The 26,428-nt window shown below is 38.1% G+C and overlaps 1 protein-coding gene and 1 pseudogene across 1 annotated transcript in view; one reads left to right on the forward strand and one right to left on the reverse strand.

The window, feature by feature from the left end:
• ATP7A (ATPase copper transporting alpha) overlaps nt 1-26,428 on the reverse strand; it is an 87,516-nt gene that overhangs the window by 45,956 nt on the left and 15,132 nt on the right. The window lies entirely within an intron of this gene.
• LOC109258954 (60S ribosomal protein L17-like) lies at nt 172-723 on the forward strand (annotated as a pseudogene).

Here is a 26,428-nt window from a genome sequence, read left to right on the forward strand (position 1 = left end):
AACCAATAAAGATGATGTAGACAATATCTAGAATCTAGGAACATATTATTCTACAACCCTGAACAACCTGTTTGTTGTATCTATTTTGTAAACAAATATCAGAGGAACTAAACTCAATAGAAGTTACTTATTCACTCTTTTCCCACAAGCAGCCTGAGGTGATCTCTGAAAATGGTTTGCTGTTCACTTGACCCAGAAAATTCTACAAAATCATGCAAATCAAAAGGTTCAAATCTTCATGCCTACTTTAAGAACACATGTGAAACTGCCCAGGCCATCAACGGTACGCATATCCGAAAAGCCATCAAGTATCTGAAAGATGTTACTTTCAAGAAGCAACCTGTGCCATTCCATTGCTACAATGGTGGAATTGGTAGGTGTGCTCAGGCCTAACAGTGGTGCTGGACACAGGGTCGATGGCCCAAAAACGGTGCAGAATTTTTACTACACATGCTTAAAAATGCAGAGTAATGCTGAACTTAATGGTTTAGATGTCGATTCTCTGGTCATTAAGTACATCCAGGTGAACAAAGCCTCCAAGATGCAGCATAGAACTTACAGAGCCCATGGTCAGATTAAACCATACATGAGCTCTCCCTGCCACACTGAGAAGATTCTGACTGAAAAGAGCAGACTGTTCCTAAACCAGAAGAGGAGGTTACACAGAAGAAAAAGATATGCCAGAAAAAACTGAAGATACAAAAACTGATGGCCTGGGAGTGAATTCTGCATAAAATAAATAAAAATAAAAGTTTAAAAAAAGAAGTTACTGGGGTGCCTGGGTGGCTCATTCAGTTAAGTGTCCCACTTCGGCTCAAGTCATGATCTCACAGTGAGTTCAAACCCATGTCAGGTTCTGTGCTCACAGCTCAGACAGAACCTGAAGCCTACTTCAGATTCCGTGCCTCTCTCTCTCTCTGTTCCTCCCCGCTCATGTGCTCTCTCTCTCTCAAAAATAAACACTAAATACTTTTGCGGAAGATGGCGGCGTAGGAGGACGCTGAGCTCACCGTGTCCTGCGAATCACTTAGATTCCACCCACACCTGCCTAAATAACCCAGAAAACCACCAGAAGATTAGCAGGATGGATTCTCCGGAACCAAGCGTAGACGAGAGTCCCACGGAAGAGGGTAGGAAGGGTGGGGAGGCAGTGCACGCTCCACGGACTGGTGGGAGAGAGCCGGGGCGGAGGGGCAGCCCGCTGGCAAAGCAGAGACCCAAGTCTAGCTTGCAAAAGCGGAGGGGCTGAACGGAGTGTGTTCTGACAGCAAGCAGGACTTAACACCTGAAAGGTTATAAGTTAACACCTCTGCTCAGAGAGCGGGAGGGCTGGAGGACAACGGGAGGGAGAGTTGTTGAGCCCCGGAGGACAGGGCGCAGCTTGGCAGGGAACAAAGGCGCTTGCCAGCACCATCTCCCTCGCCCATCCCCCAGCCAAAATCCCAAAGGGAACCAGTTCCTGCCAGGGAACTTGCTTGCACCGCACAAACACCCAACGCTGTGCTTCTGTGGATTCATCCCTCCAGTGGGTCTGACTCCCTCCCTGTGCTGCAGGGCCCCTCCCGAAGCAGATCTCCGAAGGAAAAGCGAGCTGAGCCTGCCCCTCCCGCCCCTGTGCACCTTGCCAATCCACCCCAGCTAATACGCCAGATCCCCAGCACCACAAGCCTGGCAGTGTGCAAATAGCCCAGATGGGCCACACCACCCCACAGTGAATCCCACCCCTAGGAGAGGGGAAGAGAAGGCACACACCAGTCTGACTGTGGCCCCAGCTGTGGGCTGGGGGCAGACATCAGGTCTGACTGCAGCCCCGCCCACCAACGCAAGTTATTTGAGACAGCACAGGGGAAGTGCCCCACAGTTCCGCACCACTCCAGGGACTATCCAAAATGACCAAACGGAAGAATTCCCCTCAAAAAAACCTCCAGGAAATAACGACAGCTAACAAACTGATCAAAAACAATTTAAACAATATAACAGAAAATGAATTTAGATTAATAGTCATAAAATTAATCGCTGGGCTTGAAAACAGTATAAAGGACAGCAGAGAATCTATTGTTACACAGATCAAGGGACTAAGGAACAGCCAGGAGGAGGTAAAAATGCTATTAATGAGCTACAAAATAAAATGGAGACGACCACAGCTCGGATTGAAGAGGCAGAGTAGAAAATAGGTGAACTAGATAAAATTATGGAAAAAGAGGAAGCTGAGAAAAAGAGAGATAAAAAAAATCCAGGAGTATGAGGGGAAAATTAAAGAACTAAGTGATGCACTAAAGAGAAATAATCTACGCATAATTGGTATTCCAGAGGAGGAAGAGAGAGGGAAAGGTGCTGAAGGTGTACTTGAAGAAATAATAGCTGAGAAATTCCCTGATCTGGGGAAGGAAAAAGGCATTGAAATCCAAGAGGCACAGAGAACTACCTTCAGAGGTAACTTGAATCGATCTTCTGCACGACATATCATAGTGAAACTGGCAAAATACAAGGCTAAAGAGAAAATTCTGAAAGCAGCTAGGGATAAACATGCTCTAACATATAAGGGGAGACCCATAAGACTTGTGACGGATCTCTCTACTGAAACTTGGCAGGCCAGAAAGTAATGGCAGGAAATCTTCAATGTGATGAACAGAAAAATTATGCAGCTGAGAATCCTTTATCCAGCAAATCTGTCATTTAGAATAGGAGAGATAAAGGTCTTCCCAAACAAACAAAAACTGAAGGAATGCATCACCACTAACCAGCCCTACAAGAGATCCTAAGGGGGATCCTGTGAGACAAAGTACCAGAGACATCGGTACAAGCATGAAACCTACAGACATCACAATGACTCTAAACTCATATCTTTCTATAATAACACTGAATGTAAATGGATTAAATGCGCCAACCAAAAGACATAGGGTATCAGAATGGGTAAAAAAAAACAAGACCCATCTGTTTGCTGTCTACAAGAGACTCATTTTAGACCTGAGGACAACTTCAGATTGAGAGTGAGGGGATGGAGAACTATTTATCATGCTACTGGAAGTCAAAAGAAAGCTGGAGTAGCCATAGTTATATCAGACAAACTAGACTTTAACTTAAAGGCTGTAACAAGAGATGAAGAAGGGCATTATATAATAATTACAGGGTCTATCCATCAGGAAGAGCTAACAATTATAAATGTCTATGTGCTGAATACGGGAGCCCCCAAATATATAAAACAATTACTCACAAACATAAGCAACCTTATTGATAAGAATGTGGTAATTGCAGGGGACTTTAACACCCCACTTACAGAAATGGATAGATTATCTAGACACACGGTCAATAAAGAAACAAGGGCCCTGAATGATGCATTGGATCAGATGGACTTGACAGATATATTTAGAACTCTGCATCCCAAAGCAACAGAATATACTTTCTTCTCAAGTGCACATGGAACATTCTCCAAGATAGATCACATTCTGGGCCACAAAACAGCCCTTCATAAGTATAGAAGAATTGAGATCATACCATGCATACTTTCAGACCACAATATATGAAGCTTGAAATCAACCACAGGAAAAAGTCTGGAAAACCTCCAAAAGCATGGAGGTTAAAGAACACCCTACTAAAGAATGAATGGGTCAACCAAGCAATTAGAGAAGAAATTAAAAAATATATGGAAACAAACCAAAATGAGAAGACAACAATCCAAAAGCTTGGGGATGCAGCAAAGGCAGGACTGAGAGGAAAATACATTGCAATCCAGGCCTATCTCAAGAAACAAGAAAAATCCCACATACAAAATCTAACAGCACACCTAAAGGAAACAGAAGCAGAACAGCAAAGACACCCTAAACCCAGCAGAAGAAGAGAAATAATAAAGATCAGAGCAGAAATAAACAATATAGAGTCTAAAAAAACTGTAGAGCAGATCAATGAAACCAAGAGTTGTTTTTTTTGAAAAACTAAACAAAATTGATAAACCTCTAGCCAGGCTTCTCAAAAAGAAAAGGGAGATGACCCAAATAGTTAAAATCATGAATGAAAATGGAATTATTACAACCAATCCCTCAGAGATACAAACAATTATCAGGGAATACTACGAAAAATTATATGCCAACAAATTGGACAACCTGGAAGAAATGGACAAATTCCTAAAGACCCACACTCTTCCAAAACTCAATCAGGAGGAAATAGAAAGCTTGAACAGACCCATAACCAGTGAACAAATTGAAGCAGTTATCAAAAATCTCCCAACAAATAAGAGTCCAGGACCAGATGGCTCCCCAGGGGAGTTCTACCAGACGTTTAAAGCAGAGATAATACCTCTATCCTTCTCAAGCTATCGCAAAATACAGAAAGGGAAGGAAAACTTCCAGACTCATTCTATGAAGCCAGTATTACTTTGATTCCTAAACCAGACAGAGACCCAGTAAAAAAAGAGAACTACAGGTCAATATCCCTGATGAATATGGATACAAAAATTCTCAATAAGATACTAGCAAATCGAATTCAACAGCATATAAAAAGAATTATTCACCATGATCAAGCGGGATTCATTCCTGGGATGCAGGGCTGGTTCAACATTCGCAAATCAATCAACGTGATACATCACATTAATAAAAGAAAAGAAAAGAACCATATGATCCTGTCAATCCATGCAGAAAAAGCATTTGACAAAATTCAGCATCCTTTCTTAACAAAAACCCTCGACAAAGTCAGGATGGAAGGAACATACTTAAAACATATTAAAAGCCATATATGAAAAGCCCCCCAGCTAATATCTTCCTCCATGGGGAAAAACTGAGAGCTTTTTCCCTGAGATCAGGAACACGACAGGGATGTCCACTCTCACCACTGTTGTTTAACATAGTGTTGGAAGTCCTAGCATCAGCAATCAGACAACAAAAGGAAATCCAAGGCATCAAAATTGGCAAAGATGAAGTCAAGCTTTCACTTTTTGCAGATGACATATTATACATGGAAAATCCGACAGACTCCACCAAAAGTCTGCTAGAACTGATACATGAATTCAGCAAAGTCGCAGTATACAAAGTCAATTTATAGAAATCAGTTGCATTCTTATGCGCTAATAATGAAGCAACAGAAAGACAAATAAAGAAACTGAACCCATTCACAATTGCACCAAGAAGCATAAAATACCTAGGAATAAATCTAACCAAAGATGTAAAAGATCTGTATGCTGAAAACTATAGAAACCTTATGAATGAAATTGAAGAATACACAAAGAAATGGAAAAATATTCCATGCTCATGGGTTGGAAGAATAAATATTGTTAAAATATCAATACTACCCAAAGCTATCTACACATTCAATGCAATCCCAATCAAAATTGCACCAGCATTCTTCTCGAAGCTAGAACAAGCAATCCTAAAATTCATATGGAACCACAAAAGGCCTCGAATAGCCAAAGTAATTTTGAAGAAGACCAAAGCACGAGGCATCACAATCCCAGACTTTAGCCTCTACTACAAAGCTGTAATCATCAAGACAGCATGGCATTGGCACAAAAACAGACACATAGACCAATGGAATAGAATAGAAACCCCCAGAACTAGACCCACAAAAGTATGGCCAACTAATCTTTGACAAAGCAGGAAAGAATATCCAATGGAAAAAAGTCTCTTTCACAAATGGTGCTGGGAGAACGGGACAGCAACATGCAGAAGGTTGAAACTAGACCACTTTCTTACACCATTCACAAAAATAAACTCAAAATGGATGAAGGACCGGAACGTGAGACAGGAAACCATCAAAACCCTAGAGGAGAAAGCAGGAAAAGACCTCTCTGACCTCAGCTGTAGCAATTTCTTACTTGAAACATCCCCAAAGGCAAGGGAATTAAAAGCAAAAATGACCTATTGGGACCTCATGAAGATAAAAAGCTTCTGCACTGCAAAGGAAACAGTCAACAAAACTAAAAGGCAACCAACGGAATGGGAAAAGATATTTGCAAATGACATATCGGACAAAGGGCTAGTATCCAAAATCTATAAAGATACCAAACTCCACACTCGAAAAACAAATCCAGTGAAGAAATGGGCAGAAACCAATTTGACAATAAATTTCATATATTAAAAAAAAAAGAAAAACAATTTAAAAATTCACTTGAAAAATAAACACTAGGGGTGCCTGGGTGGCTCGGTCGGCTAAGCGTCCGACTTTCGCTCAGGTCATGATCTCACGGTCCATGAGTTCGAGCCCCACGTCAGGCTCTGTGCTGACTGCTCAGAGCCTGGAGCCTGTTTCAGATTCTGTGTCTCCCTCTCTCTCTGTCCCTCCCCTGTTCACGCTCTGTCTCTCTCTGCCTCAAAAATAAACGTTAAAAAAAAAAAATTTTTTAAAAAAAAGAAAAAGAAACACTAAAAAAATTTTTTTAAGTTGCTTATTTAAATATCTGTTCTCAACCCACTTAAGCATTTATGATAAATGCCTCCCACACAAACATGAATTAATTTGTAACATATTTAAGATCAATGAAACTGCATGAAATCTCAGGAAAATTTAAGTAGGAAATTATGCCTATTATTCACTAGGCAAACATATATAAATAGAACCTAGCACTAGTTATTGCTATGTAGGTGTGACTTATAATTATATAATAAGTATTATTACTACTATACAATAAAAAGTCAGATATTAATGGCATGAGCCAAAATCATATACACTTGGCCAAACACAGACCCAAAGATAATCACTCTTTTGCTTCTCCATAGGGACTCAACTAGTGGCAGCTAAGGCTACAGCATAAACATGTGATTCTACTTTTCTCCCTCTTACTTAGATGAAAATAATCTATTTCAAATATTCCAAATCTGAACTAGGGAGAAAACCTGACTGAGAGGTGGGAGAGAGACACCCAAAGCAATTGTTCAGTAAATATGATTTCTGTTGGGTGGATGGTCAGTTGACTGGATGGACAAAAAAACTGCCTCTGAATTCTCATGTGAGATGAGAAAGATAAAAGAGAGAAAAGGATTTCTTCTTAGTCAGAAGACCAAAAATGGTGGGAAACTACTAACATTCTGAGATATTTTCCAGTACTCTCTACTTTTCCCCTGACTTCAAGATGGAAACTCAAATGAGCAAGTCTACCTTAACTCTGTGACCAATATTAATATCAGTAATAGTGTACACCTATTAGTGTACTGTACACTGTACACCTCTTCTACACCACCTGTGAAGTATTCTCACAAAAACCTTTAACATGTATATAATAAAGCCTTTAGAGATAACTTCCAATCTACACGAAGTAACAGAAAATAAAGGATGATGTTAGATGACAACATGAGGGAATAATCAGAAAAATCTAGTAGATGGGTCAAGAGCAGCAATGCCCAAAAGAATTTCCTGCAATGTTGGAAATGTTCTGTATCTATGGTGCCCAACACAGTAGCCACTAGCCACATGTGGCTATTGAGCACATAGAAAATTAGATGTGCTGTAAATGAAAAATACATACTAGATTTCAAAGATCTAGTAGGGAAAAAATGTAAACTATCTAAATAACTGTATATTGACTAGATATTAAAATGATAATAACTTGTATATAAGTTAAGTAAATATATAGTAAAACTAACTTCCAATCTCCTTTTCTTTTTTTGCAGCTATTAGAAAATTTTAAATTACATGTGTGTCTCACATATTTGTATTGAACAGTGCTAGTCTAGAATCATTATTATTTTACCTTTCATAATTTAGGTCTATGATCCATCTGTAACTGCTTTTTGTATATAATATGAGTTAGGAGTCAAGGCTCATTTTTCCCCACATGGCCATTGAATTGATGTTACCATTTATCAAAATAGATTTTCCTTTCATACAATGTTCTTATCAGGTTTTGGTATAAATGTTATATTGATTCCATAAAAAGAGCTAGGAAGTATTCATTATTTTTCAGTTGTCTAGAAAAGTTTGGTGTTCAACAGATACTAGTTCTTTAGTAACTAGAAGAATTCACCAGGGAACCATTTGGGCCTTGAGTTTTCCTTGTGGGAAGGTTGTTAAATCAGTTACTGAGAGAAGTGTACTAAAATCTCCAACTATGGGGGTACCTGGGTGGCTCAGTCAGTTGAACATCCGAATCTTGATTTCAGCTTAGGTCATGATCTTGTGGTTTGTGGGATCAAGCCCTGCGTCGGAATCTGCACTGACAGTGTGGAGCCTGCCTCGGATTCTCTCTCTTTCTCTCTCTCTCTCTCTGTCCCTCCCCAGCTCATGCTCTTTCTCTCTCTCTCAAAATAAATAAACCCTTTTAAAAATCTCCACCTATGGGGGCGCCTGGGTGGCGCAGTCGGTTAAGCGTCCGACTTCAGCCAGGTCACGATCTCGCGGTCCGTGAGTTCGAGCCCCGCGTCAGGCTCTGGGCTGATGGCTCGGAGCCTGGAGCCTGTTTCCGATTCTGTGTCTCCCTCTCTCTCTGCCCCTCCCCCGTTCATGCTCTGTCTCTCTCTGTCCCAAAAATAAATAAAAAACGTTGGAAAAAAAATTTAAAAAAAAAAAAAAAATCTCCACCTATGATTATGAAGTTATTTCTGCTTTTGGTTCTGGCAATTTCTGCTATACATATTTTTAGGCCATGCTATTAGCTACACAGAAAGTTAGGAATATTATATCTATCTGTCGAGGTAATCTTTTTATCATTATAAAATATAAATCATTATATTTTTATCATTATCCTTCTCTTTAGTAATACTTCTTGACGTAAAGTTCACTTTATCTGACAATAGCATGGCCATATTAGTTACCTTTCAGATAGTATTTGCATAAAATATTTTTCATCCTTTTATATTCAATTAATTAGATTCAACATATTTATAAATAGCATCTAGTTGTATGCTATTTCTGTGAATAGCATTTCATTGTGTGTTTTTTTTTTAATTCTCACAAGCTCTGCTCTGAAATGTAATATTTGGTCCATTCACATTTAATAAATTCACTGATATTTTTGGGTTTATGTCTATCATCTTGCTGTTTTCTATTTGTCCCAAGTGTTCTTTGGGCCTTTTCTCTCTTTTCTTGCTTTCTTTTGGGTTAATCAAATAATTTTCTTTACTCCATTTTCCCCATGTAATTGTTATAGCATTTAAAAATTATTCTTTTGGGGCACCTGGGTGGCTCAGTAGGTTAAGCATCCAACTTCAGCCAGGTCATGATCTCACGGTTTGTGAGTTCGAGCCCCACGTCAGGCTGTGCTGACAGTTCAGAGCCTGGAGCCTGCTTTGGATTCTGTATTTCCCTCTCTCTCTCTGCCCCTCCCGTGCTCATGCTCATATTCTCTCTCTCTCTCAAAAATAAACACTAAAAAATATTTAAACAGTAAAAAAAATAAAAATTATTCTTTTACTACCCTAGAGATTACAACATCCCTCCTGCATTTATCAGTGTCTACCTTAAATTAGAATTATTAACCTCTGCCTGAAAAAATGAAAATAATTTAAATGTTAGTTCAATTTAACACCCCCTTTTATTAGTTTCCCATTGCTGCTGTAACAAATTGCCACAACTACAAATGTATCTTACAATTCTAGAGGTCAGTAGCCCAAAATGGGTCTCACTCGGTGAAATAAGATGAAGAAAGCAAAATCCACCTTGACACGGTGATCAATATTAATATCACAGTGGGAAAACAAAGCATATTTATGTACCACCTATACACCATCTATGGAGTATTTTCACTAAAAATCTCTTAACATGTATCTAATCAAACCTTTAGAGCTAACTTCCAATATACAAGAAATAATAGGGACTAAAGAATCTCATCTTGAAGTCAAGGGAAAAGTAAAAACTCTAAGTGTTGGCAAAACTATGTCCTTTCTGGGAGATGGGGAGATGGGAGAATCCACCTCTTATTTTTCCAGCTGCCTGCATTCCTTGAATTGTGGCCTTTAGTTCCAACTTCATGACTCCAACCTCTGCTCCTATCCATGAATCTCTTTCTCTAACTCTCCTTGACACCCTCTTTTACTGGTAAGAACCTTTATTATCATACTGGACCCACCCAGATAATCCAGGATAATGCTTCCATCTCAAGATCTTTAATCACATCTGCAAAGTCCCTTTTACCTTGTAAGTGAATCACAGGCTCCAGGGATTTGAACACAGACATATTTATGGGGCCATTATTCTGTATTCCACACTGCTCCCACATTTTATATAGTGGTGTTACATATTTTAATTCAATATGTTTACAAACACTTCAAAGGAAAGCTCTACCACCTCACAGTAGAATGCCAATTAATAAGTGTAGATAGAATAATGAAGTTTGAAAAGCACCATTTGCAAGTATCAAAGTAATAACTGATTAAGAAATCACTTGTGTATGCTAAAAATAGGGGGAAAAGTTTGATGGGAAAGAGGATATTTACATAATCTCCAAGTACCACCCTAGAAAATACTTGCCAATTACTAATAAGCCAAAAATACTCCTTAATTAACTTTACAGTAATATTTTAGACAAAATAAAAATTATCATCACAATTAATGAGACAAATTTACATACTATGCTAACTCTATTCAAAAGAAAGGTGAAGGCTATGTTAATATTTAAGAGGATTTTAGAACAAGGATCATAAGCAGAGATAAAGAAGGTCTATCATTGAAAGACCTCAATGATAAAGGGGCCAATTAATGAAGAGGACATAACAATCCTAAATGTATATGCAGCTAGTGACAGAGCTTCAAAACTCATGAAGCAAAAAGTCAAAGACTTGCAAGAAGAAATAGAAAAACCCACAATAATAGTAAGAGATCTCAACACCCCCTCTCTTAATAATTAAAAAAACAAGTAGTCAGAGAGCCAGCAAGAATAGATTTAATGAACACTATCAAACAATTTTACTAGACTGATATTTCCAGAATAGGCCAATTTACCTACATCATAGGGTTGTTATATGGATCTAATGAAAAAAGCAAGTAAAATAATCAGATATAAGTTTATATTTATATGTTTTAGAGAAAATGTATGTATATTAGATAATATGCTTGTTTTCCTGAAATATTCACCTAATTACAGAGTTTAAGGTAGAGTTAATGTAGAGAGGTATTCAACAATTGAATGAGGTCAGCAGCTAAATATATCAAAATCAATTGTTTATTCACTGACAATAATCATCTAGAAAATATAATAGTAAAAGATCCCATTCATATAGTACCTAAATATCTCCCTGGGAAAACAAATTTTAATACTCAGTAATAAACTTAATAAGAAATGTGTATGAAGGGGCACCTGGGTGGCTCAGTCGGTTAAGTGTCCTACTTCAGCTCAGGTCATGATCTCGTGGTTCATGGGTTCGAGCTCCGCATCGGGCTCTGTGCTGACAGTTCAGAGACTGGAGTCTGCTTCGGATTCTGTGTCTCCCTCATTCTTTGCCCCTCTCCCACTCATGCCCTATCTTTCTCTCTCTCAAAAAATGAATAAACATTAAAAAAATTTTTTAAATAAATGTATATGAAGATATTGTGAAAACAAGTAAATTCTATCCAAATTAATCTATACATTTAAGAGAGTGAGTAGGTAGCACAAAAACAGACATTCAGATCAATGGAACACAATTGACAACCTACAAATGGACCCACAAACGTATGGCCAACTAACCTTTGACAAAGCAGGAAAGAATAGCCAATGGAATAAAGATAGTCTCTTCAGCAAGTGGTGGTGGGAAAACTGGACAGTGACATGCAGAAGAATGAACCTGGACCACTTTCTTACACCATACACAAAAATAAGCTCAAAATGGATGAAAGACCTCAATGTAAAACTGGAAGCCATCAAAATCCTCAAGGAGAAAGCAGGCAAAAACCTCTTTGATCTTGATTGCAGCAACACCTTACTCAACATGTCTCTGGAGGCAAAGGTAACAAAAGCAAAAATAAACTCCTGGGACCTCATCAAAATAAAAAGCTTCTGAACAATGAAGGAAACAATAAGTAAAACTAAAAGGCAACCGACAGAATGGGAGAAGATATTTGCAAATGACATATCAGATAAAGGGTTAGTATCCAAAAATCTACAAAGAACTTATCAAACTCAACACTCAAAAAAACAAATAATCCAGTGAAGAAATGGGCAAAAGACATGAATAGACACTTCTCCAAAGACATTCAGATGGCCAACTGACACATGAAAAAATGCTCAACATCACTCATCATCAGGGAAATACAAATCAAAAGCACAATGAGATACCACCTTACAGCTGTCAGAATGGCTAACATCAACAACTCAGGCAACAACAGATGTTGGCGAGGATGCAGAGAGAGAGGATCTCTTTTGCATTGCTGGTGGGAATGCAAGCTGGCACAGCCACTCTGGAAAACAGTATGGAGGCTCCTCAAAAAATTAAAAATAGAACTAACCTACAACCCAGCAATTGCACTACTAAGTATTTATCCAAGGGATACAGGTATGCTGTTTCAAAGGAACACGTGCACCCGAATGTTTATAGCAGCACTATCAACAATAGCCACAGTATGGAAAGAGCCCAATGTCCATCGATGGATGAATGGATAAAGAAGTGGTATATATATACAATGGAGTATTACTCAGCAGTCAAAAAGAATGAAATCTTGCCATTTGCAACTACGTGGATGGAACTAGAGGGTATTATGCTAGGTGAAATTAGTCAGAGAAAGACAAATATATGACGTCACTCATATGAGGACTTTAAGACACAGAACAGATGAACATAAGGGAAGGGAAGCAAAAATAATATAAAAACAGGGAGCGGGACAAAACACAAGAGACTCTTAAATATGGAGAACCAACAGAGGGTAACTGGAGGGGTTGTGGGAGGGGGTATGGGCTAAATGGGTAAGAGGCATTAAGGAATCTACTCCTGAAATCACTGTTGCACTCTATGCTAACTAATTTGGAAGTAAATTTTAAAACTAAAATTAAAAAAAAAAAGAGAGTCAGTAGGATTTTGAGGTAGATGGAACCTGATACAATGATCCTCAAGGTCATATGAAAGAATAAACATCTAAGAACACACAAATTGTGAAAAAATGATAAGGGGAAAATACATACATATATATATGTGTGTGTGTGTGTATATATGTGTGTATACATATATGTGTGTGTGTGTATATATGTGTGTGTGCATATATATACATGTATATATGACTTTCTACATATCACTATACTTAAAATAGAGACATTTCCTTTTTCTTAACTAAGATTTTATTTTTAAGTAATCTCTAAACCCATCAGGGGGCTCGAACTCCCAACCCTGAGATCAAGAATTGCATGCTCCACTGACTGAGCAAGCTAGGTGCCCTGAGACAGCATTTCAAGTAGGTGAAGAAACAGTGGCTCACTTAACAAACACCATTGGGACAATTGGTTAATCATTTTAGAAAAAAATAAAGTTAGTTCTCTATATTATATATCTAAACTAAAATAAATTCTAAATGTATTGCAAATTTAAGTGTAAAATACAAAAGGTACTGAAAGAAATTATAGGCAAAAATTAGTATAATGTGGGAGTAGACAAAGCCTTTCTAAGCATGATACCAAAGTCAAGACACATAAAAACTAAAAGCTCCTACGTTGGGAAAAAAATACAAACAGATAAAAGATAACAAAATATAAAAATGGATGAGCTATACGACAGGCAAGTGATTAATATCTTTAATATACAAGTATCTTTTACATATATATAACAAAAAGATTAATACCTAAAAGAGAAATGCACAATGGAAATAAACAGGCAACGCACAAATGAAAAAAATACAAATGGTTGGGGCTCCTTGCTGGCTCAGTTGGTAGAGCATATGACTCTTGATCTTGGGGTTGTAAGTTTAAGCCCCATGTTGGGTGTAGAGATAACTTAAAAATAAAATCAATCAATCTATACTTACTGGCTTTGACTTTTCTTATGAGCTCCAGACTTGAGTTCCCATCTGCCTGCTACATCTATCCGGATATAAATATGCCCAGTACCTCTCAAACTCAACAAAGCATTAAGTCTCTACCTTCCTACTCCTCTGCCCTGACCACCTCTACCCTACTACAACCTGCTCCTTAAATAATATAAAAACAGGGAGGGTGACAAAACAGAAGAGACTCATATATATGGAGAACAAACTGAGGGTTGCTGGAGGGGTTATAGGAGGGGGGAGGGGCTAAATGGGTAAGGGGCATTAAGGAATCTACTCCTGAAATCATTGTTTCACTATATGCTAATTTGGATGTAAATTTTAAAAAATAAAAAATAAAATTAAAAAAAAAAAAAGAGGGGCGCCTGGATGGCTCAGTCAGTTAAGTGTCCATCTGTTGGTTTCAGCTCAGGTCACGATCTCACAGTTCGTGGGTTCCAGTCCCACGTTGGGTTCAGTGCACTGACAGCGTAGCAGAGCCTGCTTGGAATTCTCTCTCTCTCTCTGTCCCTCCCCTGCTCATGCATGCACACACACACTGTCTCTCAAAATAAATAAATAAACTTAAAAGATGGAAAAAAATACAAATGGTCAAAAAGTCTCACGAGTCATGGAAGACAAAAATAGATAATCATTTTTCACATAACAGACTGACAAAGCTTAAAAAGAATTTCAGTAACATCTAGCATGAATGTGGTCAAATAGACATTCTCTTACACTGCTAGTGAGAGCATGAAATGATAGCTTTCTGAATGAAAATTTGGCAGTATGCTATCAAAAGTCTTACAAAGTATTAACCACTTTTATATACTGTTAGTGGGAGTATATAGGTGTACAACTCTTCTGGACGCCATTTTGGCACTATTTACCAAAATGTATAATGTACGTGCCCTATGACCTCACAATTACACTTCTAGGAATTTTATCTAAAAGATATGCTCATAGGGGCACCTGGGTAGCTCAGTCGGTTAAGCATCTGACTTCGGTTCAGGTCATGATCTCGTGGTTTGTGAGTTCAAGCACCGCATCAACTCTGTGCTAACAGCTCAGAGGCTGGTGCCTTCTTCAGATTCTGTGTCTCCTCCTCTGTCTACCCTTCCCATGCTCATGCTCTCTGTCTCTCAATAATAAATAAAAGTAAAAAAAAATTTATAAAGATATGTTCATAAAGATACATATACAAGGATATTCCTTGAAGCACTGTTTATAGCACAGAACTGAAAACAACCTAAATGTTAATCAAAAAGGAACTAATTTAAATAAAACACAACATACCCAGACAATGGAATATGCTATAACCATTTTACAAAATAAGGTAGTCTATATTTCTTGATGTAAAATGTACAAGATATGTTAAATGAAAAATGGAAGTCATAAAATTGTGTGTGTGTATGAGATCCCATATGTGTAAAGAGAAAAGAAAAAGAAATAAGTATTTACATAGGCTTGAAAATGCACTGAAAATTTCTGAAGCATACACAAGAATCTGCTAACAGTTTCTCAGAGAAGAGAGCTGGGAAGTCAGAAAATCTTTTTACCTTACATGCTTTTTTGTATCTTGTAACATTTTGTCACTATGAAAATATACATTACCATTGATATAAAAAAAAAAAAGCTTAAAGTACCACTCTCTGACTTGGAAATACTACTTTGAGGAATATATCCTAAGGAAATAAATAGAAAGATACTTCAGTATATAAGAATACTCATCACAAAAAGAAAACATGAATACAAGTTAAAGGACTATAAAAAATCAGGACTGATGGGGAGCCAGGGTGGCTCAGTCAGTGGAGAATCTGACTTTGGCTCAGGTCGTGATCTCACGGCTCATGAGTTCAAACCCCACATCAGGCTCTGTGCTGACAGCTTGGAGCCTGGAGCCTGCTTCAGTATCTGGGTCTCCCTCTCTCTCTCTCTATGCCCCTCCCCCACTCACACTCGGTGTCTCTCTCAAAAATGAATAAACATTAAAAAATAATTTTAATGAGGACTGGTAAAATAAATGATGGCCCATGTATTTGATGGAATACTACATAGCTATTAAAGTTAAATTTTCTTACATTCAAAGACAGTCAATAATATGCTGAATAATGAACCTATTTTAAAAAGCATCTTAATGTTTATTTTTTATTTTATTTTTTTTTAATTTACATCCAAGTTAGTTAGCATATAGTGCAACAATGATTTCAGGAGTAGATTCCTTAATGCCCCTTACCCATTTAGCCCATCCCCCCCACACCCTCTCCAGTAACCCTCTTATGCTTTGCCCCCTCCCTGTTTTTATATTAGTTTTGTTTCCTTTCCCTTATGTTCACCTATTTTGTCTCTTAAAGTTCTCATATGAGTGAAGTCATAAGATATTTGTCTTTCTCTGACTAATTTCGCTTAGCATAATACCCTCTAGTTCCATCCACGTAGTTGCAAATGGCAAGATTTCATTCTTTTTGACTGCTGAGTAATACTCCACTGTATATGTGTGTGTGTGTGTGTGTGTATATATATATATATATATATATATATATATATATACACACACATTTTCTTTATCCATTCATCCATCGATGGACATTTGGGCTCTTTCCATACTTTGGCTATTGTTGATAGTGCTGCTATAAACAATGGGGTGCATGTGTCCCTTTGAAACAGCACACCTGTATCCCTTGGATACTTAGTAGTGCAATTGCTGGGTCGTAGGGTAGTTCTATTTTTAATTTTTTGAGGAACCTCCATACTGTTTTCCAGAGTGGCTACACCAGCTTGCATTCCCATCAGTGTTTATTTTTGACACGGAGAGAGAGAAAGACAGGGAGAGAGGGATAGAGCAGGGAGAGAGGGAGACACAGAATCTGAAGCAGGCTCCAGGCTCTGGAGCTGTCAGTACAGAGCCTGACACAGGGCTCCAACCCAGGAACCGCAAGATCATGACCTGAGCCAAAGTTAGATGCTTACCCAACTGAGCCACCCAGTCACCCCAAAACGTCTTTTTGTTTTTAAAAAGAGACACAGAGAGGGGCGCCTGGGTGGCTCAGTCAGTTAAGCATCTGACTTCGGCTCAGGTCATGATCTCACAGTTTTTGAGTTCGAGCCCCATGTCGGCCTCTGTGCTGACAGCTCAGAGCCTGAAGTCTGCTTCCAATTCTGTGTCTCCTTCTCTCTCTGCCCCTCCCCCCCCATGCTCTCTGTCTCTCAAAAATAAATAAATGTTAAAAAAATTTTAAAAAGAGAGACACAGAGAGACAAGTGTGCATGTTTGCATAGGAAGAAGTTTGGAAGCCTAAACAGTTAACTTGGAAAGCAATAGTTCCTGTAGTAGTTAGGATTTTTGGCTGTACTTCATGAAGTCTTCTGCAGTGAACATACTGTTTCCTGAAACAGAGTGACTGACCATCCATGTGGAGTTAAACCCATAAATCCTAGGAATTTAAACACATTCAGCTTGCTGCCCATGTATATTCATTAAACACCTTCAAATCCACTTTGGTTAACACAGTCCTACAAGAATCCTGGGATATGTCTAGTTCTAGCAGGCTGTTTCACAAGAGTTGCACGATACCTGTTATGAAAAGATTTAAATGTATTTTTTTAAAGGCACTAAAACAGGGGCACCTAGCTGGCTCAGTTGGAAGAGTGTACAACTCTTGATCTCAGGGTTGTGAGTTTGAGCCCCCACATTGAGTGTAGAGATTAAAATTTTTTTTTAATCTTTAAAAAAGGCACTAAAACTGAATGAGCCTTTTGAAAATTTCAACAACATGGATGAAGCTAGAGAGTATTATGCTAAGCGAAATAAGTCAGAGCAAGACAAATACCATATGATTTCACTCATGTGGAATTTAAGAAACAAAACAGACAGACATAGGGGGAAAAAAAAGAGACAAACGATAAAACAGAGTTTTAACCATACAGAACAAACTGAGGGTTACCGGAGGGGAAGTGGGCAGGGGTGTGGATTAAATGGGTAATGAACAAAACAGCTGAAATAGGAGAATAGAAGAAAAAATAAGATAAAAACTGGGAAGGAAGCAAACCATAATAGACTCTTAAATACAGAGAACTGAAGGTTGCTGGAGAGGAGCTGGGTGCGGGGATGGATTAAAGGGGTGATGGGCATTAAGGAAGGCACCTGTGATGAGCACTGCGTGTTATATGTAAGTGATGAATCACTAAATCCTACACCTGAAAATAATTTTACACTGTATGTTAACTAACTAGAATTTAAACAAAAACTTGAAAAAAAAGTAAAAACATTCTCTGAAAAATAAAATCTTGTTCCCCATAACATTTAAACTTTCAAGATACTTGTAAAAGGAAAGCATTTACCTTGCATTAGCACCTTCCATCCTGGGCTGCCTGTACTTCAAGATAAAAAACTTTTCTGTAACAGGGGCAGCTGGGTGGCTCAGTTGGTTAAGCGACTTTGGCTCAGGTCATGATCTTACAGTTCGTGAGTTCGAGCCCCATACTGGGCTCTGTGCCGACAGCTCAGAGCCCAGAGTCAGCTTCAGATTCTACGTCTCCCTCTCTCTGCCCCTCCCCCGCTTGCACTCTGACTCTCTCTCTCTCAAAAATAAACATTTAAAAAAACTTTTCTATAACAGTCTCTGGAGCTCAAGTAGGTAGCTACACTCACAAAATTTATCATTTAATTTTTTTAAGCAACCTCTACTCCCAACATGGGGCTTGAACTTACAACTTCGAGATCAAGGAACTGAGCCAGCTAGGCACCCTACAAAATTTATCATTAACTTACACAAACGGTACACTGAATGATCAAGCAGTAGTAAAAGTTTAGTATGACCAGAAAATTCCAATGAAGTAAGAAGGGTTTTGGTTTTTATTTTAATATAGGATTCCCCATTTTTTAACAGAAAAAGGCACTTCCATGACTTTCCATATGACATAACAGTTAATAAAGTTGCATTTACTTTCATTAGGTGAATTGCACTTTATATGCTACCAAGTTGGTAATACAGATTTTGGGAGGGGGGGATAATTAGTTGCCTTTATTTCTACCTGTGAGAGTTGGTGGACCAGAACAAATATTAACCCTCACTACATGCCTGTTACTTTGGTGAAAGTTAGCAACAGAGGTTGGGTGGGTGGCAGAAGGGCGTGAGAACCACTTCCAAAATTCTGTCATGCTACCCCTTTATAACCAACACTTCCCAACATCCCTAAATCCTGGTACCCACTGATCGATTTTCTTCCCTATCATTTTGTTTTTTCAGATTACATATAAAGGGAATCACATTATATAGGCTTTTGAATCTGGCTTCTTTCACTTAGCTAAGTGCATTTTAAGATTCATCTGTTTTATTCCAAGAATCATTAGTCAGTTCCTCTTTTATCATGGAATAGTATTCCATGGTATGGGTATAAGATAATGTGTTTATCTATCAGTTGAAGTAACTGGGTTGCTTCCAGCTTTTGATGATTAATGCTGAATAACGCTGCTCTTAATATTCATGTACAGGTTTTTGTGTAAACATAGGTTTCATTTCTCTTGGATAGATACCTAGAAGAATTGCTGAGTCATATGGTAAGTATATGTTTAATTTCATTACAAACTAGCAAATGTCTTCTTTTTAAATCTTTCTGTGCCATCAGCACAGAGCCTGATGAGGGGCTCGAACTCACAAACTGTGAAATCATGACCTGAGCTGAAACCAAGAGGCAGGCACCCGACCGACTGAGGCACCAGGCACCCCTAGCAAACTGTCTTATATAGTGGCTATGCTATTTTTCATTCCTACCAGCAATGTATGAAAATTCCAGCTGCTCTGCCTTGCTAACACTTGGTATTGCAGTTTTGTTTTGTTTTCACATTCTAATAGGTGTATAGTGGTATCACCCTGTGATTGTCAAAAATATTTTTAGAGCATTTTTAGATTCACAGCAAAATTGAACAGAAAGGATAAAGACTTCCCATATACTCTTTTCCCTCCCATGCACAACAACTTTCCCCACTATCAACATCTTGAATCAGATTGGTACATTTGTTACAATCATCACTGTGGTTTTATTTTACATTTCTCCAATAGTTTTCATTCACATATGTCTAATTTGCATTCACCTTATTTGCTATTTGTATATATTCTAGGTGAAAAGTCTATTCAGATATTTTGCCCATTTTGTTATTGGGTTATTTTCTCATTGTCAAATTTTTAATTTTCAGGAATTTGTTTATGTTTATTTATTTTTGAGAGAGTGTGCGTGCACATGCATAAGCGGGGGAAGGGCAAAAAAAGAGGGAGACAGAGAAACCAAAGCAGGCTCCAGGCTCTGAGCTGTCAGTGAAGAGCCTGATGCAGGGCTCAGACCCACGAACCATGAGATCATGACCTGAGTCGAAGCAGGATGCTTAACCACCTGAGCCACCCATACACCACAAATTTTGATGGTTTTTTAATTTTATCCTGGACACAACTTTTTGTCAAAACTGTGATTTGCAAATATTTTCTCCCTGTCTGTGACTTGTCTTTTCATTTTCTTTCATAGGACAAAAGTTTTTAATTTTAATAAAATCCAATGTAATCATTTTTTCACATATGGATTGTGCTTTTGGGATGACACAGATTTCTAATCACATTTCTTTGTTCACATCTTTCTTTGTATTAGCATTTCTCCTAATTAGCAGCCTCAGTCACAAAGGTTGAGAACAAATAAACAAAAACTGCCACTAATACTGTTTACTGGGTATAGAGTTTCAGGTTGGGAAGATGAAAAAAGATCAAGAGACAGATGGTAGTTGTTGAGATGAGCACTGGGTGTTATATTTAAGTGATGAATCACTAAATTCTACTCCTGAAATCATTACTACACCAAATTTTAACTAACTTGGATTTAAATAAAAAATAAATTTAAAAAATTTTTAAAAGAAAATGTTTATAAACCAAAAGTTATTTTTTTACACAGAAATCCTGTTTTTTTTACAATTTCTGAAGAAAATGAAAAGCATATTAGACACATAAGAACTAAGGAAATATACCTGTGGGCTCAGGCTGAAAATATTTCTCAAAGGTATACTAACCATTAAAACCATTTAATTATAGAATTAAAAAAAGAGACACATGGTAGTGAAGATTGCATAACAACATGAATGTACTGTAAAAAAAAAACAAAAACAAAACTTTTTTAATGTTTTTTGGGAGAGAGAGACAGAGGACAAGCCGGAAAGGGGCAAAGAGAGAGACACAGAATCTGAAGCAGACTCCAGGCTCCGAGCTGACTGCACAGAGCCTGACACGGGGCTCAAACTCACAAACCGTGAGATCATGACCTGAGCCAAAGTCAGATGCTTAACCGACTGAGCCACTCAGGTGCCCCACAACATGAAAGTACTTAATGCCATTAAACTATACACATAGAAGTGGTTAAAATGGTAAAATTTTGTTACCATAATAATTTTACGATAACAAAAAGCTGCCACTGAACAACAGTATTTCAGAGAAGTCCATGTTCCAAAGCTCACCACCTAGAACATTTCAAGCAGTACTGAAACCAATGCAATAGAGCCAAAGCTTCCCTTTGGATCCATGGATGATGAATGAGGGTCCATCTCCAAGATGAGAGGTAACCAGACAAAAGGGACCATGCCCAGCACTTTGTAGAAAGGTTGTCTCTTTTAGTCCTCATACTCATCTTATGAGGCAGATAGTATACTATGCTTCTTTCACAATTAAAAGAACTGAGACTTGGAGGGCAAAGTTACCAGTTCAAGGTCATGCTTGAGTCACTGTGAAGGAGTGAAGGAGTGAAGATAAGTGGAAACCAGACAAACTGACCCCAGAGCTCTTACTCTGTACCATTCCCCTGTATTACCTCCAAATCTGTGAAGAAAAACTCTCTTTTCAGCTTTTATTTTAAAAAATTCTAAAGTTTTAAGAAACTACAAATAATTTACCAAACATTCCTTGGGGACTTTTGAATGTATTTTCACAAGATTGGTTTCCCATAATACAATGAACAAAGATAAGCTACATGTTATCTTCTACTTTGCAATGGAGTGGATAACAACTCTAATGTGAAGTCAAATGGCCTCATGTCAAATCCTGGCTCTGGCTTTGTGCTGAAATAACTTATGAATTTTAGTTAATGTGAAAATTTTCCAATTTGGGGTAATAAAATCATAGCACTAGAAGCTTGTTCACTCAAATGTGCTGTTTTTCTCATCTTGAAGCTCCAAATTATAAGTAAGTTCACTGATATTGTGAAGATTTAATAATGCTTAAAATACTTTGAATCTCTATAAAAGTTAGTTATTATTGTGGGGGTTTGCTATTATGGTTTATAAAAAGTGTTACCTTAGGCAAATCACTTCATCTATAAAATATATAAAAGTATTTAAGAGCAAGGGCTCTGGAATCAGTCTACCTTAGTTTGAATCTTCACTCTGCCACCTGCAGAATTTAAAGCCCTGGACCTGTTACTTTGTCTCTTTAAGCTTAAGTTCTTCACAGCTGAAAAAATAAGAATTATTACAGCACTACATGATGCAGGATAAAACGAAACAATCTATGCAAATTGCTTATTATAGTCCTTCATACACAGTAAGCCATCAATACATATGAACTGCTATTGTTTTTACACCAATAATAAAATGTGTACATAGCATTAGGAATCAAATCATAGGGCATTTTGCAAACCTGCAGAGACAGCAATACCCTAAGTAATGAATTCTTAGAGAACTGTCACTTTTCTTATTTGGTACTCATAAACATTGACCCTTCCATTAAAGGCTACCTTTTGCCAGTCCCTCTATATCACAATCTTCTTGTTTTACATTTACCATACCACTTCACTACTTGATATCTATTTACTTTAATTATTTACTATCTGTCTTCCCCTTCTAAAATGTAAGCTCCCTAGAAGTAGGGAGGCATAACAGTTAAAAACACGGACTGAAGAGCCAGACTGGGTTTGAGTCCTATCTCTGCTGCTTGCGAGCTATGTGATGTGTCCTTGGGCATGCTACTTAAGTTCTGTGCTCGGTTTCCTTATTTGTAAAACAGGGATAACAACATCTGTTCCATAGGGTCGTAATGAGAATTAAATGGCTTAATATATATAAAGCACTTAGAAAAACTTAACACACAGGAAGCACTCAACAAATGCTAATATTATTATTGACTCAACTGTCATTTAAGCCGCCTGAATCATCCCTGGCACAGAGCAGGCACTCAATAAACATTTACTGAGTAAAGGAATTATAAGAGCTCAATGCTCCAATTGAATCCAGTCTTACAGCTCAAGAACATTCCTAAAAGACAGAGTTGGGAACAGGGAGAGGAGACTGGGGAAAGGTGCCTTCTGAAGGGTCAAAGACTATGTTCAGACCCCATCTTCCACCCTAAGTGTTAAAGGCAGCTGATTTCCATGGGGCATGATCTAAATTCTAGAGCTGCCTCTGGCAGCTAGCTAAGTCCCTGGGCACCACCTCCTTCCTCAACTAACATTCATCAAGAGTTACCAGGAGCAGTATTTTTGCATGTATTAACTCATTTAATCCTTACAACAACCTTGAGGTAAATACTATAATTATCCCTATCTTACAGAGGGGAAAACTGAGGTACAAATAGGTTAAGTAACTTGTCCAAGGCCACATCACTCTCCAGGGCAGGATAGGATAGAAAGCAAGAAGATCCCCTTAGTGTAGCAGGAAACCAAAGAGACCTGAAGGGTCTAACCCTGTTCTGTCATTTTTTAAAACATTTCCCTTTATTTTTCAGCCATGGGTCTCCTCCTCACCTTTTAGGAAAAATACTAATCTTTAAGTTCTGAGCTTCTCACAGGTAATATGAGATAAAAGACCTCACTTCTCATTGATATCCCCCTCTGCAGGCAAGTTCCCCCTCTTCTTCTGCTTCCTGCCTTCCAGTGATATGTTCAAACCATTCCTCTGCTTATGTCCCTCTCCTGTTCTCTCTGTCCTTGTAGGCTTAAGCCTTTCAAAACTTCTTTAGTGTCATATTAGTGGAGTTTGAGAAGGACAAGAGCTAACCATGTGTGGTCAGGTAGCCATGTTTAACCCTATATACTACTTTTATGATTTTTTTTTTTCAAATGAAGATTTAAAAACTAGCAGATCATGCTGATAGTAGGTAGAATTATGAGGTAAAGGGGAGGAGAATAAAAGGGAAAAGGAATAGTTATTGAATTACTATTATATGCCAGATATTTTTAAATATTTTAATCCTAATAACCATATTAAACTGTCTTCCTTTTGGAGAAGATGAAATTGAAGTCCAGAAAGATAATGAGAGTTTCTTAGCCTAATGCCAAGAAGCTAATGAAGGGTAGAGTCTAATTCTAATTCACACCTCTTGGACTCCAAAAAGTATGTTCTTTCCCCTGAATGTCCATCCTTGCTCATCCTGAGAAGACACACAGTGTCCCTTCCTCCCCTTAATCTGAAACAAACATTAAACTTTCCAATTCTTTCCATTTCTCTCACTTCCTTACCATTTCCTAGATGTTTTTTTTTTCTCCTACCTCTTCTGGGCAGCTATTCTTCCGATCCTAGCCCCCAAAGTTCTACAGAATCCCCTCCCCCTGGTCCCCTACCTGGTACAAATACACACATTCCAGCAATGTTTCCTCCCTAAGTTATAACTGCAACTGGTTATCCTACCCTGGACAAAGTAAGTGTGACTGGGGGTGACCTTAACGGTGCATTATCAAGAAAAGAAAATCTCTTGAGTGCCTAGCATATTTCTCTGAAACATATGACAGGCCCTCAATAAGTATTCATTGAATGAATACCTTCAATTTAAAAATGGGTTCCTTGAAGGGCACCTGGATGCTTCAGTGGGTTAAGCATCCAGCATCTGACTCCTGATTTCAGCTGAGGTCATGACCTCATGATTTGTAAGTTCGAGCAGTGGTCAGGCTCTGCACTGACAGCATGGAACCTGCTTGAGATTCTCTCCCTCTCTCTCTTCCCTTTCCCTGCCCACATACACATGTGTGTTCTTTCTCAAAATAAATAAATAAACCTAAAAAAATAGGTTCCTTGAGTGCAACTTGCAGAGCATGGCATTAGTGGGTTTTCTATGTTTGGCGGCAGCAGTCCTAGCATGGGGCTTCCTTTGAGTTTGGAACTCCTGGGAATGAATGAAGAGTCAGGAGCTGACTGATGTTCTGGGAAATGGAAGCAGGATTCTCCTGGTGATCCTGCATCTTGATGAAGCCATGTTCTTTGCTCCCACAATGCTAGGCTTGGCCTGCCTGAGGCACCAGCTGTCCTTGCTTTGCTTCTCTGCAGGGTTCTGTTGTAGAGAGCTAAGCAAATACGCCAAAGGTTCCTTCTCTGGGCGCTGCACAGAGAATTGGTGGCCCCAGCTTCTGGACTGTAGTAGCCAGCTTCCTAGGTGGATTGGGGAAAGTCACCAGCTTTGGTATTTCACTGCCAGCAGGACTGAGGAGCACAAGAGAACTGCTCACATTTCATTCCATTTAATACCTACATTACTGCTTGGAACTGTGACTGTACTCATTATTCTGTGGAACCTTTTTACCTGCTAAAGGACTAAGAATAATGATCTTACTATGGGACACCAAACAGAATCTAGGCTGTATCATGCCTGCCCAACCCTTAAAATTTTACTACTAAAGGTAGCAAAGGACTTTCCTGCTCCTTTTAAAATCCATTTTGTGCCAGAAAGATGCATATGTCAACTTGAAGAGATTGATTCAGATCATTATACTAGAATATAATTTTATAAGTAATTTTAGAGTTCAACTCCTCTAATTTTCAGTGAAGAGGCTTTCAAAGAGTAAGTCCTCCTTTACCATACAGAAAAGATGGACTGAGAAAACAAAAATTGACACTGATACTGGATTATGGTAATAATTGCACAACTGTATAAATGTAATTGAACTATATATATAGACAACAGGTGAATTTTATGGTATGTAAAATTATACCTCAATAAAACTATTTTCAACAAAAAATTGGGTTCCTTAAACCATTGTTTGTCAATTGATTTTGAAGACATATGTTTTCTCACAGAAAACATTATACATGATGGCTAGGTTCACAAATTGGTCTTTAGAAGTTTCTTGGCAATTATGAAGCTAGATTATATATTAATAGTGTTTTAGCACTGGTTCTTATGGAGAAATGCATAGTGAGTTCCAATTAGGAAATCAAAATGCCAATGGACACCTATGTCCTATTCACATTTCCAGCTCTGGGAAAGATTTCTCTGCCCCATGGAGGCAGTGATAGGGGTAAGTGATGCCTGTCCTCAACAACAGTAACAAGTGAACTTATGTCAGGTCTTTCATAGATAATTAGGTCAGGTACTTGTATTCTGCTTAGGAAACAAAAAAGGTATCAGGTAGGTTTATACCACCAATCCCATGCACACTAGCATTTGACTTGTATTGGAGGAAATTGTAATACTCAGTATATGTGGTATATCTTGGTGACCCATCTTGATGATTATGCAAAAGTATCTTTCCTATCAAGAATATAATTAATCTTTCCAATATTTAAAAAAAAGCAGTTTAAATACTGGTAGAAAAACTATTTTGTCTTAATTCTTAGAGATGAAATATTTAT

The sequence above is a fragment of the Panthera pardus genome, unplaced genomic scaffold (genome assembly GCF_024362965.1).
Source record: "Panthera pardus isolate Hobbes unplaced genomic scaffold, ASM2436296v1 HiC_scaffold_27, whole genome shotgun sequence".
NCBI classification, from domain to species: Eukaryota; Metazoa; Chordata; class Mammalia; order Carnivora; family Felidae; genus Panthera; species Panthera pardus.